Source organism: Mytilus californianus, unplaced genomic scaffold, assembly GCF_021869535.1.
Source record: "Mytilus californianus isolate M0D057914Y unplaced genomic scaffold, xbMytCali1.0.p SCAF_4, whole genome shotgun sequence".
In the NCBI taxonomy this organism is placed as follows: domain Eukaryota; kingdom Metazoa; phylum Mollusca; class Bivalvia; order Mytilida; family Mytilidae; genus Mytilus; species Mytilus californianus.
The window spans coordinates 22,659,755-22,678,666 of record NW_026262690.1 but is presented as its reverse complement, the minus strand read 5'-3'; the positions used below and the strand labels follow the sequence as shown (position 1 = coordinate 22,678,666).

General features: G+C 32.2%; 1 protein-coding gene across 4 annotated transcripts in view; it reads right to left on the bottom strand.

The window, feature by feature from the left end:
- LOC127737716 (fat-like cadherin-related tumor suppressor homolog) overlaps nucleotides 1–17,292 on the bottom strand; it is a 50,921-nt gene extending 33,629 nt beyond the window's left edge. For 2 of the 4 annotated variants that reach the window (XM_052248567.1, XM_052248571.1), the window contains exons 1-2: nucleotides 17,052–17,292; nucleotides 11,335–11,878 (exon numbers count right to left, since the gene is read on the bottom strand). The gene's annotated coding sequence lies outside the window, so the exon portion shown is untranslated. The remainder of the gene's footprint in view (nucleotides 1–11,334; nucleotides 11,879–17,051) is intronic. The other 2 variants (XM_052248568.1, XM_052248572.1) reach the window with 1 other exon arrangement.
- Between the last annotated feature and the right edge of the window lie 1,620 nt (nucleotides 17,293–18,912).

Here is an 18,912-nt window from a genome sequence, read left to right as displayed (position 1 = left end):
AGCATACAAAAAAATTAAAGAAATATAGTTTTGAAACGAAATGATGTCCTTCCTATAAGGTTGTTTTCTTTAAAAGAATCTATACAAGTTAGCTACTGCTTTAAAATGCTGCCCGTTTTTATAACTTAATCGCAGCCTAATCAAATCTTAATATAAATAGAATTCGATATACCATCTAAAATATCTATATCTAAAGTAAGCTTTTTTTCGAATACTGCAGTAGAATGAGGAAGGATATTCGATAGACTCAGGAAACACAATTTTTTTGTCAGTAAAACTACTTTCCGTTATCATTCAGGGATATACAGAATGGAAGGCATTTTAATTGAATCTCAACTACATAGTTAAGAAATTATCAAATTAGTTCGCAACGGAACGTAACTTGAGTTTCGTTATTACAGCAAACGCTTTGAGTTTAATAGTCCTTAGAAAAAATACTATGTGATTTATTGTTGGAGGGTTAATGGTGTGTGAATCTCTAATTGATGAAGTGGTCATATCCATAATGGTCGCATGTCTGCTGGCTTTTCATTTCGCTTTCTTCACCAGTCCCTGATTGTTTCCTATTTATCTTTGAGAAATCTTGCTAGGGTCATTTGAATAACTAAATCCATATAGTTGATCAATACTTTGTTATTAGAGTTGGTTACTTGAAACATTTGGGCTGGGTATTTTAAAAAAAATCTTAATTGATCAAAAAGGCCTTGGGGAAGTCCGAGTAGTTCGGTTTAGTTGTTTTCTACTTATGTTATTACTAAAAAATGTTAAATATGTCAACAGAAATAAGTTAAAGAAACTGGTCATCACATCCAAGAAATTAAAGTATATTTAAAAATTATCAGGCAGTAGATGAAACATGCAACACAATCATTTTAATTTAAAACCTAGTGACCTTAATGGATATGAAGAAACCATATTAGGCACAATAATTTGATCAATTTCATTTTGAATTTCTTGGACATGTAATATTTTCCTTAGAAGTAAACGAAGTTTAATCTTAAACAGAAACTTGGCAATTGCCTGACCTCTATAATTCATTGTTTCATTTCTTAGAAAACCAGCATTAAAAAATGAATCGATAAGACAATATGAAAAAAAGATCTAAAATTAATTCAACATGTGCATATTAAATATCTAAACCAGACGAATTTGGCACGACAAATATATCTTTTTCATTGACAATTTGATGTTTCTAGACTACGACTTGTGAAGTCAAATTCAGAAATTTCCCCTTCAAATAGTAGGGCGATATTCATAATTTATTTTGCCACTAAATAAGTAGTTGCATTGTTAACTGATATATGAAAGACGGGAAGTTCCACTACCACCTCAGTGACGTATATATATATATATATATATATATATATATATTTTCTTCAAAATGCATCAACAGCAACGGTTAAGATAGACGAGACAATGTAATTCCTCTACTACCTCAGTGAGGTATATATATATATATATATATATATATAAAAGTCTAAATTGAAAACAACGTTCAAACCTATGATTGCGTTGGATAAAAACCGCAATTTTTATACGTGTGCATTTAAAACAAATTTCTTGGTAGAGGGGTCTAAATACAGCACAAACAACAATTTCCAAAAGACCAAAAAAAGTGAAAAAGTCTATTTTAACAAAACGCATTTGACTAACAGGTCGAACAACCGATGTTCTTAAACCCTGCTGACTGCCATTGGCGATTGCCAAATAAATTGATCACCAGATCTAACAAAATGGATCTTAATATAAATCAAATACCAAACAGAAAACAATAAACTTGTGGAAAAGATGGTATACCACAAACATGAGGTGCAAAAATTTGTACATATCCGGATTTCGACAATTTATGTCTCTTCAGTGATGTTAGGGATCGAAACGGTATTTGGAAGGCCATATAATTTACCTCAATTTAGGAAAGACTCTTGAACTTTAAAGAGTCGAAATAGGATGAACGGATCATATAAACCCGAAGGAAAATATAATACAAGCCCAAACGAAAAAATATATAAAAGTCTACATTGAAAACAACGTTCAAACCTATGATTACGTTGGATAAAAAACGCAATTTTTATACGTGTGCATGTAAAACAAATTTCTTGGTAGAGGGGTCTAAATACAGCACAGACAACAATTTCCAAAAGACCAAAAAAAGTGAAAAAGTCTATTTTAACAAAACGCATTTGACTAACAGGTCGAACAACCGATGTTCTTAAACCCTGCTGACTGCCATTGGCGATTGCCAAATAAATTGATCACCAGATCTAACAAAATGGATCTTAATATAAATCAAATACCAAACAGAAAACAATAAACTTGTGGAAAAGATGGTATACCACAAACATGAGGTGCAAAAATTTGTACACCATATCCGGATTTCGACAATTTATGTCTCTTCAGTGATGTTAGGGATCGAAACGGTATTTGGAAGGCCATATAATTTACCTCAATTTAGGAAAGACTCTTGAATTTTAAAGAGTCGAAATAGGATGAACGGATCATATAAACCCGAAGGAAAATATAATACAAGCCCAAACGAAAAAATATATAAAAGTCTAAATTGAAAACAACGTTCAAACCTATGATTGCGTTGGATAAAAACTGCAATTTTTATACGTGTGCATTTAAAACAAATTTCTTGGTAGAGGGGTCTAAATACAGCACAAACAACAATTTCCAAAAGACCAAAAAAAGTGAAAAAGTCTATTTTAACAAAACGCATTTGACTAACAGGTCGAACAACCGATGTTCTTAAACCCTGCTGACTGCCATTGGCGATTGCCAAATAAATTGATCACCAGATCTAACAAAATGGATCTTAATATAAATTAAATACCAAACAGAAAACAATAAACTTGTGGAAAAGATGGTATACCACAAACATGAGGTGCAAAAATTTGTACATATCCGGATTTCGACAATTTTTGTCTCTTCAGTGATGTTAGGGATCGAAACGGTATTTGGAAGGCCATATAATTTACCTCAATTTAGGAAAGACTCTTGAATTTTAAAGAGTCGAAATAGGATGAACGGATCATATAAACCCGAAGGAAAATATAATACAAGCCCAAACGAAAAAATATATAAAAGTCTAAATTGAAAACAACGTTCAAACCTATGATTGCGTTTGATAAAAACCGCAATTTTTATACGTGTGCATTTAAAACAAATTTCTTGGTAGAGGGGTCTAAATACAGCACAAACAACAATTTCCAAAAGACCAAAAAAAGTGAAAAAGTCTATTTTAACAAATCGCATTTGACTAACAGGTCGAACAACCGATGTTCTTAAACCCTGCTGACTGCCATTGGCGATTGCCAAATAAATTGATCACCAGATCTAACAAAATGGATCTTAATATAAATTAAATACCAAACAGAAAACAATAAACTTGTGGAAAATATGGTATACCACAAACATGAGGTACAAAAATTTGTACACCATATCCGGATTTCGACAATTTATGTCTCTTCAGTGATGTTAGGGATCGAAACGGTATTTGGAAGGCCATATAATTTACCTCAATTTAGGAGACTCTTGAATTTTAAAGAGTCGAAATAGGATGAACGGATCATATAAACCCGAAGGAAGATATAATACAAGCCCAAACGAAAAAATATATGACAGTCTAAATTGAAAACAACGTTCAAACCTATGATTGCGTTGGATAAAAACCGCAATTTTTATACGTGTGCATGTAAAACAAATTTCTTGGAAGAGGGGCCTAAATACAGCACAAACAACAATTTCCAAAAGACCAAAAAAGTGAAAAAGTCTATTTTATCAAAACGCATTTGACTAACAGGTCGAACAACCGATGTTCTTAAACCCTGCTGACTGCCATTGGCGATTGCCAAATAAATTGATCACCAGATCTAACAAAATGGATCTTAATATAAATTAAATACTAAACAGAAAACAATAAACTTGTGGAAAAGATGGTATACCACAAACATGAGGTGCAAAAATTATATATATATATATATATTCTTCAAAATGCATCAACAGCAACGGTTAAGACAGACAAGACAGTGGAATTCCACTACGTTTTAAAGAAAATGTCTTACAGAAGATAGGATATTCCACTATCACATCAAAGAAGATGTCCCAAGGAAGACAGGGGATGCCGCTAAAATTTCATAGATATCATAAATGAAACAGGGAATTTCGCTTGTATCGCAGAAAACATGTCATAAAGAAGACAGGAAACTCCGCTACCATCTGAGGAAAGATAATTCAAAAAAAGCATGGAATCCCACTAGCATCTCAGAGAAGACGTCTTTGTTAAGACAGGAAATCCTGCTATCAGGGAAGATGTATTAAAGAAGACGGAGTTCGCTAACACCTGAGTGAAGATGTCATAAAGAAGACATGGAATTCCTCTACTAATAAAAGTTTTATCTTAGGAAAGATGCCTTAAAATGACAGGGAATTCCGCTGTAGCCCCAGAGAGGATTTCTTATAGAAAACAGGGGGTTCCTTTATTGAGAAAAGTACAATCTTAGGGAAGATGCCTTTCAATAACAGGGAATTCCGCTATAACCTTATAGGGCGTCTTATAGAGGACAGGGAATTCCACCATTACATGACAAAAATGTGAAATAATTCTATACAGAAAACTAAAATTTGATCAATACAGCTTCCACTTCTTCAATCATGTGTTTATGTCTGGACACTCTTATATATATATTTACAAGATTTGAACAAAGATGCAGAGTAACAACTTTTTAACAAGTGCGAATCGAGATATTTATTGATTCCTGTTCCATGCCTATCTTTATTGCAACAGAGATCAATAATTCAATGCTCGGCTCACACTTAAAGTTCATAGTAGACATGAATCTACAGTATATCACCTAATTCATGTCATGTTTTTTTTTTTTCATTTGTGTTGTCTAAGGTGTCAATTATTCTTTCATTCTCTGAAATGTTCGTTTACTCCGGTTGCATTTTCTAAATTTAATTTAATCTAAACAGTTGCAAATATGAAGATTTTGATGGATAAATCAACCTATAACAGTTGCCGCAGCCGCCGTCAAGACTGTTTCATGAGAGCTAAAAGAAATGCCAGTGCTGTAAAAAAAAATTCAAAAGAGATGTTCCTTGTTATAGAAACATAACGACCTGGTATTTCTATCAAGATAATCAGAAAGTGACAACTTGTCTCTTGGAACAAGTACTGAAAACAACATAACAGCATTTCACGGTTGTATAGTATTGTCATCACATTTCATTAATATGTTCGATTAGAATCTCAGAGATAGTTTTCATATAATGTCATTCAATAATAATTTGTATCCCCTGATTAAACCACAGACAAAATATCCAACTCGTAAATACTCGATGAAGAGATATATGGCTATTAAACGTCCGTAATCGAGTTTCCTATTTGGTTATACCTTATAGAATTAGATGTAAATTTCCATATAAAATAAAGGGGTGTAAAAAAAGATATTGCTCATAAAAGCGAGTATAATTTCATTGCTTATGAAGAAGATTGCAATGATTGCATTTTCATATTTTATGTCTATAGTAACTGTTATGTGGTTTGATAAAGAAATACATAATTTCTGAACGTATCAAATTTTATCACATTTACGTATTTGTCTTAATGTGGGACCCTTCGTGTTACTTCTTTTGTATTGATTACACATTGTTGACCATTGACATTGTAAACCTTGTTGTTCTGTCTTACGTCCCTGTTTGTTGTTTGTTACGTCCCTGTTTGTTGTTCTGTCTTACGTCCCTGTTTGTTGTTTGTTACGTCCCTGTTTGTTGAAGACCGCATTGCATCCTTTATGTTTATGTTGGTTGCAATTTTTTGTTTCGATGGAATTTACCCATAATTCTTATTATTCAGACAGCAAATGAGTACACGAATCTGTTATATACTGTTCAAACGCAATGTGTCTATATAAATATAGTATGAAAATAATATCTCAATATGAAAAACTTCTCTTTTCTTGGTTCGGGAAACAAATGTATAAGTCGCAGACCAACAATACATTAAAAGATTTTATTATACCTCAGTTATCATTTCTATATAAAATAAGTACACAATATTTTCACTATTTTTTTCAAATTGCAAGTGTTGAACTATTTGACCGGTCAATAGTTTCCAACTATTGGACCTCGCTGAAACTATTTGACCGCAAGCGTCATTATATTTCGCGGAATTTCAAATGCAGCTACGGGATTGGATAATGTTGCGAATACCGCGTGTGTTACGACGTCGCGTTTTACCTATTGTATCTAGGGTTGACGACAGTGCGGGACGTAGCCTTAGCATTCAGAATATATATGAAGTAAACGTGAAACAGTATGGTTGTGTTTCTGCTTTTTATATTAGTATACTATAGTTGATTTAGACCGATATTTATATTGTCTGTTGTCTCTTTCGGTATAAGAAAACACTTACTGACTGGATATTCGTGGAATAGTAAGTTTATTGTTCCCTCGGATACAACTATTGCCCTCGACTACGCCTCAGGGCAATAATTGCACCTCGGGGACAATAAACTTACGATTCCACTCATACCCAGTCAATAAGTATAAAATAATGATCAAGCTTAGAACTATATATCTACATCAGAATCTTTTGAAATGTAAGAATAAATGACAATGAAATAGCAACAGAACTTCACATAACGTTAGAGAGCATAGTTTTTAGTTTTCTATGTGGTGTTTTGTTTACTGTTGATTGTTTTTTGGTCGTTTTTTGTTGTTGTTTTATTTTACCACGGTGTAAGTTCCCTTTCAACTTATGAGTTGGATTATCACTATGTTGTCTTTCGCCTCTATTTCATGTCCGACGCGTTTTTTGTTTTTTTTTTCTTTAAACGTTGTGACATGACTCGAACACAGGTATCTTACAAAATCTTTTAAATTTGCAATAGTATATTTTAATGCATGAATTTTTTTTATAATTCTTCAAATTGTTATAAATGCATTCAATCAACTTATTTTATTATGACATGCAGTTGCACATGTTTGAAAAATAATAATCAGACGGGTCTAGTGATAGTATCATTAGGACCTATTTTCCCTTTGTTTTTTGTTTTCCATCTCGAATGATTTTTATTCTGGATCAATAGTGTTTATTATCAATAATTTAATAACGATAAGCATATCTAAAAATTATTAGAAATTATTCCTAATTATATGTTATTATACGACGTCTTCTGACTTCATTACCGTTTCGAGTTTTGTTATTTAACAAGGTGAATAACAATTTTCTACAGAAATGGTCAATGAATTCTGTAATTCAGAATGTCTTGGGGACATTTTCAGCAAAATAAGCAAAAAATACCATCCGTTCTAGCATAAAAAAAAACAAACATGAGCGGTAACTATTTAATTTCAGAGAATGTACTTAGATACCTGAAGCGGATGCTTGATGTGAGATGTAGCTTGAAACTAATGCGGTGCGCTTTCTATTGGAAAAGAAAAAAATCACGTCAATCTATGTTTCAGTTTCATTTCTTTGTTAGCTTAGACCAAAAATGTTAAAAAGTATTAAAAAGAGTGTGTCCATAGTACACAGATGCCCCACTCGCACTATCATTTTCTATGTCCAGTGGACAGTGAAATTGGGGTGGTCAAAACTTTAATTTTACATTAAAAGATCATATCATAAGGAACATTTGTACTAAGTTTCAAGTTGATCTTCAACTTCACCAAAAACTTTAACCTGCCAACTCGCACTATCATTTTCTATGTTCAGTGGACCGTGAAATTGGGATAAAAACTCTAATTTGACATTAAAATTTGAAAGATCATATCATAGGGAACATGTGTACTAAGTTTCAAGTTGATTGGACTTCAACTTCATCAAAAACTACCTTGACCAAAAACTTTAACCTGAAGCGACCAAAAACTTAAACCTGAAGCGGGACGAACGGACGAACGGACGCACAGACCAAAACACATAATGCCCCTAGGCGGGGCATAAAAATACTGCACAAGTTTTTTACATTTCTTTACAGGGTTTGTGCGTTAGGGGTCTGAAATTAAAAATGTTACATTTAAAAAGTTTCATTGGAATAAAAGCTGCCTTCAATAAGTGAGGGACAAGTTTCATCAGATAAAGGTACAGCAAGACTTGAATAATGCCATGTAATAAACTGTATACAGTTGGGAAAGCTACACAATCTAACCTGAAACACCTTGATGTATTGTCGATTGAATAGCATTAGCAGCCTGGTCAATATTTCTTATATATATATATATACATCCAGGTCAGAACGTGTTAATGTACATCAATTGGCAGGGTTGTAAATGCGAATGGACCATGAGAAGGGGTAGAACATTATAACTGCTATATTGACTAAAAAGTAAAACAAAAAATCCTGATCAACAGACCAACTAGCTACAAACCCTATCGATGATATTCTGGTTTTATAACTTTTAGAAAGCTTGGATTTCTCCCAATACATGCTTTGGACAATCAGACTTGACGAGAAACAAAAATTTTCGCTACGTATCAATAAATCTCTTGTATTGCAAAAATACTTCTGAAACGATTTTGTAAAATATATAGTGTCGTTACCACACACAAACAAATACATATGTTCGGTTGTCTTACGCAATATGATATGTTGAAATACGTGATCCGTGAATGTAACAAATTTAATATAAAATCCTGTTTCACGCAAAAATGAACATTCAAAGTATGTTCGAGTGAATGAATATGTATCAGAATTTAGGTAAACCAAGTACTGTACACTTCATTTGATTAACCTAATGAAAAATTGTGTAATACTGAGCAAGCAATTGACAACTGGTCTCATTTTTGTAAAACACGTCAATTACGGTACGGAATTCTTTTTTTTCATACCACCTTTATGTCATTAAAATCAAGTTTTTTAGAAAACCTTTTTAAACACATGTCTGATAGAACCAAATTCCAAAGTCGATTAAAAACAAGAAAAGAAAAAAAATAACAAAGATTACAAAGGTTAAAGTTCGTGAATACATGATACAGAAAGTGTAAATCAATTGAAAGTAAAGTATAGCTGACGTAAGCCCAATTATATATGTTTCTTCAACAATGAAGAAGAAAGTGTCACAAAAAATTATAAATTCTGCATTTTCAAATTGTACTCGGATTATATTTGAAAATAGATTTTTCATTTTCTGCAAATTTAATTCTACAATGTATTAAAATTGTTCAATATTTAAGAAATAAATTTTGAAAAGATTAAAATTTATAACCAAAATATGGATAAACAATATTTACAGTAGTGATACAATCAACACCATTCATTCAACAACGTAGAACATCATGGAAGAGGCTTCCTCTCCTTTTATTCATATCGGCAATGTAAAAATATATACATGTATTTATTTAGCTTAACAAACCAGATGTTTCCTAATAAAGCTGGGAAGTTTAGGTCGCCTATTTGCCGTAATCTTATCACCATTCCTTCTTAACCAGTCCCTCATTGTTTAAGCAATTACAAGAAGTATTGGTTGGGGAGTTTTCTAGCATTTGGGAAATGTGGTGTTGATAGCATATCTTTCTCTGTTAAATTCATTCACTACTGTTCATGACTCTGGTATTAATTAGTACAAGACATGTTTCTATTGCTGAATACCGTATGATGTTACCTTTGGGTTTTTATTTTGTTTTGTTGGGTTTCTGTCTCATTGACGTTCACCAAACAACTCGTTTTATTCATATTGTTCACTTTAAACATTCTGATCCTGGAAATTCTGTACTGAATGGAAAAATTCAGACGTATACACCCGTAGCAATATACAAGGTAACATAATACGAAAATCTTAAGTTTGTTCTGGCTTTAGCGTAGCATCAATACTTTTTTATCCCATGTTTGTCTAAAAATTTGGAATTGTTCAGATGCCTCATCGATATCTTTAAGGCAGCTACCATCTGACTTTTATGGGGGGGGGGGGGGGGGGGGGGGGGGGGGCTAGGATGAAATTTGAAAAAAAGGCAGAACAGGAGTTTTGAGTTACAAAAAACGGCAGGATGAGCAACTTTGCAACAACAAAAAAAGGCAGGACCGAATAGAGTGAAAAATAAAAAGGCAGGACAGAGATTACAACTAAAAAAAGATGCAGGACAAAATTTTTCATCCTAGCCCCCCACCTCCCATAAAAATCAAATGGTAGCTCCCTAAGGTAATTATTATCTAACGTTTTAATCTTTTCACAATTACATCTGTAAATAGATTTACATTCATTCACAAAACCTGAGTTGCATAACTAACAGTTGATATATATTAAACTATCTTTTATAAACACGTGATATTTACTGATGTACGAAAAGTTTGTAGCTTACTGGAACCAATGCTTCGAGTTTCGAAATACTTTCTATGACTTTGACGTAAGATATATACGACAGCCGCTAAATCACATTCACTGGAGAACAGAAAAGGGACTAAAGCAGAGTTAACGAGCAATTATATTTTGTTAGCTATTATCTTAGAGCAACCAAGATGAATCATATCCTGAGTTGGTAACATATTGTTAGATCACTAACTACTATTAATTGCTGGGGAGGTTGTCATCAAAGACCAGTCTTCAACACATAAGTGCTTTGATAATTGGGTTAATTTCGTTGCGTTCTTGTCCGACACTAGCTATTATTATGCAAATTGCAGTAAAAAACAGATAATCAAAATCACATCAATTCATTATTTTAACGTATCTTTCTTTTGACTGAGTGACAATTCCCATGCATGTTTGACAGGTCGAAGCTCAGCAGACGACAAATACCGATGGCTTCGGTGTGAATTAAGTGTTTTATCCAATAAGGAATTTCAAATTAATCATTATGAGCATATGAAACTAATAAAATTAATATATCATGCTCATTTGTCCCTCTTTACCAATGTGGACTTGTATTACTGAAAATCTTTGCATTCACTATGGATATACATATCAAGAGATAAACATAAGAAATAAGCATGCCGTTCGTTGTGCTTAAAATGAATTCTTGATGACAGTGCTCAGTATTAAACAGAAAAAAAAACATCCGCAAATATGTCACATTTCATGTATGTAATTAAATTTTATGCGTTTCTTAAACACGAATAAAATATTCTAATACAATGCTATAAGAAATGTTTCTTAACTTTTAATCCTCAGTGATTTTCGTGACATTTGGTAGATTTAAATGTTTTAATTCTTTAACTTCAGGTTGGTATTTTACTGTCTTACTGCCTCAAGGAATTTTGATACAAATGAATTTTTAATAGCAGCAATCAGGTTGTCTAAAGCAAAGTTTTTATGAAATTAAACTACATACACTTTTGTCTGAAGATACGTGGTATTACCTGGCAAAAATAAAACCACCGTGGGAAATTGTCTTACCTGTAAAACGTAGGTTAATTTCAACTTCAGTGATGACACGCTAATTCCACCTTTCCTTTTTTAATTGTGATTTAGATATCTCGCACTGCAATAAGTCTCTTATTAATATTTTGGTCAAGTCAACTCGCTGTTAAATTTACATAAATAGTAAATAACCGATTTTTCTTTTTCTCAGTCATATGTAAATTAATTCCACATAAATTTCACAAAAGTACGGTAGAGCTAGTAAAGGTCTCTCGGCCAACACTGAACACGATTTCTTACTACAACGTTTTCTACTCGGCGCTTTTGTTGTTTAGTGAAAAAGAAAAATAGTATAACTCCAGCAGAGAATAAAAAACTACGTATGAAATTAATTACCTCTGACTTTGATAAATAAACGGTTTTCCAGAGTTCTTCTCAGTGAATTGGTTCCTAAATAATTAACAGATTTACACTTCGAGCCTAGGTTTTATATATATCACAATAGAAAACTGTAACGTACTCAGTTTGTGTCCACAATAAGTTAGTCAAGAAGTTAAGAAAGCACTCTCTGTCAGGCAATCTGAAAAGAATAAAACTATATACTATTGATTTGTAATAAACATCCGTGCAGTCTTAATTATACAAAATTGGCAAAAAAATAATTAAAAGTTTCATTGTTTGAAGTCAATAATCTACTCTTTTGGCAGTAAATCTAAACATAAAACCCAAGCTATTAACAGAAAGTAAACATCATTACAGTTTTATCTAAACGGAATTAAAACTTGTTATTGTGTATACTAGCGGCACATTTTGTACATTTCATTTGAATTTTATCGAATTTGTATCTCAACCTTTAGACAGGTGAGTCAGTTTGGTGTTACTAAAAGCTTTCCATAATTGCTGTGTCATTCATTTACTATCTATCTATCTACACCGAAGGCAAAATTGTCCGCAAAGTCAAGTTACACAATATTTACGAAATAGTACAAATGTTTATAAACTAATTAAATTTTGACAATAGGTCATATCTATCAAACTTTCCCAAGTGGACATCACGACAAGTTAATCTAAACATCATGAAATAACTTTAAATCGTAGGTGCCGAAAAATTATTCAATACTTATGAAATCAAAATTTTGTAACTGTTACAGGCACAAATTGATTGAAATAGACAAGATGAAGTGATATCTCATTTAAACCGGACAACAATGATTGAAATACAGATGTATAGATTTCAATTTTAAGATTATGTTCACTTCAAGAAACATTCAATCAATCAAAATATTTCCCTAGTTAACTGTAAGACGGATTGCTGCTGAATGTAGCATTTCAGGCATTTGAATTGATCAAGAATTCCGATTACGATAACAAAAAAAGTTTTTAACGGTTAAAATTCAAAGCATTCGTTAAACTGACGTCCTTATGCGTGAATAACCATTATTACAACTATATAGTAACCTGCATAAGTGGCGGGTGCGGACATAAGAGATACTAAGAACATATACATTTAATTACTATTTTTATCATAGTGCATCTTCGAAGTTTAAACGATCAGTTATTGCATTTTCATGGTAACTATGTATAAGGGAATAGGATCCACTAGTAAACCAATTTTGAACTGAAACGGCCATTTTAATCTAAACAGCTATTAAAAGACTGAACAATAAATTATTTAGTCCTGTTAAATCTGTCAGTTAATTTTCAGATTTATCCCATCCGCTGCGTTAAATTCAATACTGTTCAGTCAATTAGGTTGCAGTCAATTAAGATTTTTTTAGTCTATGTTCAGACTGTTAAGTAGTCTGAAAATCTACTGATCATTACTAGATTGACTGCAAGAAAAACGTCTGAATACTCAATAGGACTGAATTTTAGAGAGAGTCTAAGGGAGTATGACGCGTGAAGAAATCATTAAGTTGTAGCCTATCATTTCATGTAATGACTGTATATGAAGCTTATCATATTTAACAAAAAGAGAAAGAGGACTGTGGAAAATTCCGATAGGTTTTGTTCAGTAAAAAAGGAGGAGTTTAAAAACATAGACGAAATCGGTTTCATTCTTTTTTACGATCACTTGTTTGGTTCTGCTGATGGTGTACTATAAGTCATGTGGGTACCAGTAGGCTGTTCTGCTGATGGTGTACTATAAGTCATGTGGGTACCAGTAGGCTGTTCTGCTGATGGTGTACTATAAGTCATGTGGGTACCAGTAGGCTGTTCTTCTGTCCTTGTTAATTTTGTTTGTAAAGGAGAAATGCCATGTGTTGCCCATGAATTCAAAAATCAAATATATTATAAATAAGATATCATCCTTTCAGTTATTAAAAGATAGAAGTTTGCCAAATATTATAGTAAATATCTATATTTTTGAATTTGTCTTACGTATTTGCTTAACTCCTTCAAACTTCTTGCAATTAAGAAAGTGGATTACATATGTCAACTTTCAAATCACATTGACATCACAAATGACAATTTCCAACACAAAAATGACCAGACTTCTACGAGTTTTTATTTTCGCAATGCACATGTAATATATACATCAAAATTCCGAATTTACAGTACATCATCAAATTGCTATATCAATAAAACTTTGAAAAGATCGAAGAATTTGCGCTTTTTGAAATGTCTGGAACTATATACATATAATGCTTCTAATACTTCTGTTAATCTTTTTTTCATGAAATATGTAAATGCATCCGTCGTGATGTTCATGATAAAAGAAAAACCCGACCATAAGTCGCATTCTATGATGTCATAAGCAAGGAAAGGGGCCCAGGTTGCAGATATGACGCGACCCTCTTTCTTGTCGTGTGCAAACTATAAACTATTTAAAAATCGCAATTTTATATACGTCTTTATACCACTTTATTAAAAATCAGACCGCTGATAAAAAAAATTAATTAGGTAGAACATGAAAATAAAGGAAAAACAATTTTCAGGCAATGGAGGGAGCAGATATTTCTAAGATCCTAGTATAAAAATTCGTAAGGGGTTCCGCAGAACCCTGTGTCTCGCCTGCAATTGCTGCTGTCAGTATAAAAGTGTAATGTTTACATAAAAAGTGAGTCCATTTATCAGTAAAATACAGAATTTAAACAAGAATGTGTCCATAGTTTTTCTATGTTCAGTGGACCGTGAAATTGGGGTCAAAATTCTAATTTGGCATTAAAATTAGAAAGATCATACTATAGGGAACATGTATACTAAGTTTCAAGTTGATTGGACTTCAACTTCATCACAAACTATTTTGACCAAAAACTTTAACATGAAGCGGGACTGACGGACGAACGGACGGACGCACAGACCGAAAAACATAATGCCTCTCTACTATCGTAGGTGGGGCATAAAAAAATCATTTTTTTCTTTAGATGGTATTTCTTGGTCATGAAGATTAGCTTCTGTCCAAGTTTCATAACAATCCATGAAGGTTTATAAATTTATGATGTCAGCAAAATTTAATCCCAGACTGTCTGTAATGTTCACTGTAAAAAAACGAAGTCCATCTTTCAGAAAAATACTAGAAATGAAAAAATATATTTTCAAATGTTTACTTCAGACATTATCCCTTAATCATTAAAAGGCTTCTGCCAAAGTTTCATAAAACTCTACGAAGGTTTGACAAAGAAATTGATATGTAACAAACTTTAACCCCAGACTGTATCTACTTGTTAACTGTAAAAAAAAAGTCCATTTATCAGTAAATAGCGGGAAAATAAAAATAAATATTTTCAAAAATTTGCTCTGGATGCTGTATTTTGGTCATAAACGAGCTTCTGTCCAAATTTCATAAATTTCCAAATAGTTTGACAAAGTTATTGATGACTGAAAAACTTTAACCTAAGATTGAGCCTTAGTGTTGACTGTTAAAAAAAAAAAATAGATATAGGAAGATGTGGTATGAGTGCCAATGAGACAACTCTCAATCCAAGTTACAATTTATTAAAGTAAACCATTATAAGTCAAGGTACGGCCTTCAACACGGAGCCCATTTATCAGTAAATAGCGGAAAAATAAAAATAAATATTTTCAAAATTTTGCTCTGGATACTGTCTTTTTTGTCATAAACAAACTTCTGTCCAAATTTCATTTAATTCCATGTAGGTTTGACAAAGTTATAGATATCTAAATAAATCTTTAACCACAGACTGACCTATATGCTGACGAAGCCGCCGCAGCCGACGCCGACGACGGAATCTAGGATCGCTATGTCTTGGTTTCGCGGAATAAATTTCGCAAGCTCGATAAAAATCTAAGCATTTCCATTTTTAACGTGATGGTGGACCAAAGAACTGAAATCGTTTTCAGTTGTCTAGATTCTGATTTGATAGGACAGCTCTGGCATTTTTTTCCTCAAACTAATATTGTTTTTGAAATAGTAAGCATTGCAGTAAGTACAACAGTATCGATTAATCTATTAGTAAGTTCCTCATTACGAACTCCTTTTAAACACATTTTTCATTACTGTTTTAGCCACTTTGTTTACATTGCGTCGTTGCAGATTGATTTGCTATCCTTGACTGATCTTTATGTATAACAATATCTCATCTTGACGTAATATTAAAATAAGCAAACAAGTGATCATTTGAAATTGAAATGTCTGAATGATAAGAACGACCATATCGAATACAAACATTTGTTTCATATAAATATCTCTCGAGAAATATCTATCTTAATGACATATAGATAATAATTTGTAATATCTGACATGGTGTTGGGATTGCAGTAAATATTTCTAAATATAAAAATAAAATATAGCTAAATGTGGACATGCACCGTTACAATGAGAGTGTAAATGGCATGTAAAAGTTAACTGCGTAAAATATGCGTGGTGAATTCTCAATATGTTGCCGTTTTAACGCTCATGTTCGAAATCAGAAAGTTGTTGAAAACCGACTGGAATTATACTTTTTTCAGACACTAGATATATTTGCTTTGCAGATATTTCAATGCTTTTATTAATATCAATAACATCATAATGTATTCAGTGCTAACCATTGTTACTGGAGACAATTTTATACAATATTGCTAATTATATAATGTATGGTGTCTCGTAAGAAGAAAAAATGTATCGAAGGACATCTTTAACCAAATGGAAACAATACTTTGTTTTACTTCCGATATAATTTGGGTTTCGATGAAGAATGTCTTTCTTATTCAGTTTTAGGAAAAATATCAAAACATTTTCTCAGCAAAACCTATTATAGTTGCAGTTGTGCGCCGTCTTTAGACAATACTTATTTCGTCTTATTTAGACATTGATAATTACTATACGTCCCATGTTTAGAAGTACGCCATCACGTTATTAAAAAAATCGAAATATACCCAAGTAGATGTTGATTCTTTTATTGATTGAAATACATTTAAAAAATGGCCCCGATGTGAATTACCGTAGATCAAGGGGAAATTGGCCCTACCGCTTCAATTTTAACGTCTTTATTTGATAACCATTTCATTAGTAATACACATATGTACCTAAATCAATCGTTTTGGATATATCTATAACAGTTGTATGCAAATTTATTCTCAACTCTTTCAGACCCGGGATGAATAGATATAGAAAATTTCCGGCAAACAGAAAATGCAAAACGTTACAATATAACACAAAACTGTCACTAGAATCAGTTGTATAAGTTCAGTCAAAACTTCATTGAAACAATTGAAAAAAAAACCTGTCAAATTACAAGTATGTATAAATTTAAAATGATTTTTAATGTACAATAGTTTTCACACATAATGTTTTTAAATGTACTTACTTCATACCTGTGTCTTGGCATTATAAATTATAGTTGTCCCAACTTAAACTTTATTTCATAATATATCTATGAACTTTTGTTTTCGTATTAAAATGTCCAAGAACATCGACACCAGCACTAATCAATGGTATAAAGTAGTGTGAAAGACACAAATTCGCAGACAATTGTCAAAATTTGACATTTTGTATTCAGGTGAGAAAACAGGTAAAACGGGGTTATTTTATTATTTTGATTTATTTTATGAGACAGCAGACGATGAAATCCCATCCAATGAAATCACGCGTGAATAGTTAATAGTAGATTATTCATGCGTGAACATAACTGTCCAAAAATACTTGTAAACATGATTTTAAAGTTTTATTTGTAAAGAAAGTAAATATGCTTATGCAAATCATTGAACTTAAACTTCTTCCTTTAAACAGATCAATGGTACAATTACATGTTGATTAAAATCTCCATTACTGGATCGTACAGTCGATAGTGTTAAAATTTCATTTTAATGTACTAGTGTTACGTTTTAAACTGCATCTTATTTTTGTCTATAAATTTTGAGACTTACATGCCTAAAGTTGGTTGTCATATCTCGAATTTCAATTGTAATTGTACCATTCTAAATTCAATAGTTAATAATACTGAACACAATGAGAAATTTCAAACAAAACTTATATCACATGGAAATTTGAACAAAACGGACATTTAAAGTAACTCTAAACATCTGTTGAATGACTTAGGAACAGTTTTAAAATTAATGTCATTTATGCCATCAAGATAAATTTTCAACCTTTTTGTATAATTTTAACAATGGTTTTTGAACAAAAAAAAAAACGTTAAACCCTTCCAAAGCATTGTTATTAACATTATTCACATATTCAGGATTTTCAATGAAGACAATATTTTCAAGTATCCAATTATAATTACAAATGAAATAACTAGGTCATTTGTATTATGAGGGCGAAGTTTTCCTTCTAAAAGCTTATTGCAGATAAAAACACTTAAATCTGCACTACATGTGAAATAGATACAGAAAAAAAAACATTACTTATCAGTTTTGTCATTTGTAGTGTTTGTGCTTTTTTCTGTGTTTGTGTAGTTCTTATCTGTCAAAGTCATCTATTCTTTGTTTTGATAAAAGATTAGTATTTTCACTTTAACTTTCATATTCAGTGCCTTTGTATGTACCGTCATTTACATGATTCAGTCAAAATTCGGTACCATCTAATACAAAATTATTAAGCTAAAATGGATATATACTCAAACACCATGCGAACATCAAGTGAAATACTTAATTTGCACCATGCGGACACTCAGTACAAATATGAAGATCACATGGTAGGACAATTAATTGAACTCCAAACGGAACTAGACCAAGTGAGTCGACAGAAGAAACATTTCCTCTCATGCATCCAACACCCTGTATTACGGTTTCAAAGTATAATCAATGTCAATTCCAGGAACATGACGAAACCGATAATAATGCCAGGATAAAGAGGAAATAATTTGATGAGTTGGGCCTTTTTCAACTGATTTATACAGTTTTTTCGATGTTGTGATGTCACACCACTATCAAAGGTTAGAAGAGGATTTTGCGCTTACAAACATGTTTAGCCCCATAATATTTGTACATGTGCTTGTCCAAAGATCATGTAGACCAGTGGTTGTTGGTTGCCATTTACCAACTTAAAGACTTCCCTTTTATTCTATTAGCTAAAATCAGGGCCTGATGGCGTTACTTTTCTCTTATGAAATGTTTCACATTTTGTTGTCCCGGGGCCTTACATGCTATATTCTTTATCATGTATAGCTATAATTCTTTGTCCGGGTTTGGCTATACTTTTTGACCATTTTGGTTTTATCAGCTCTT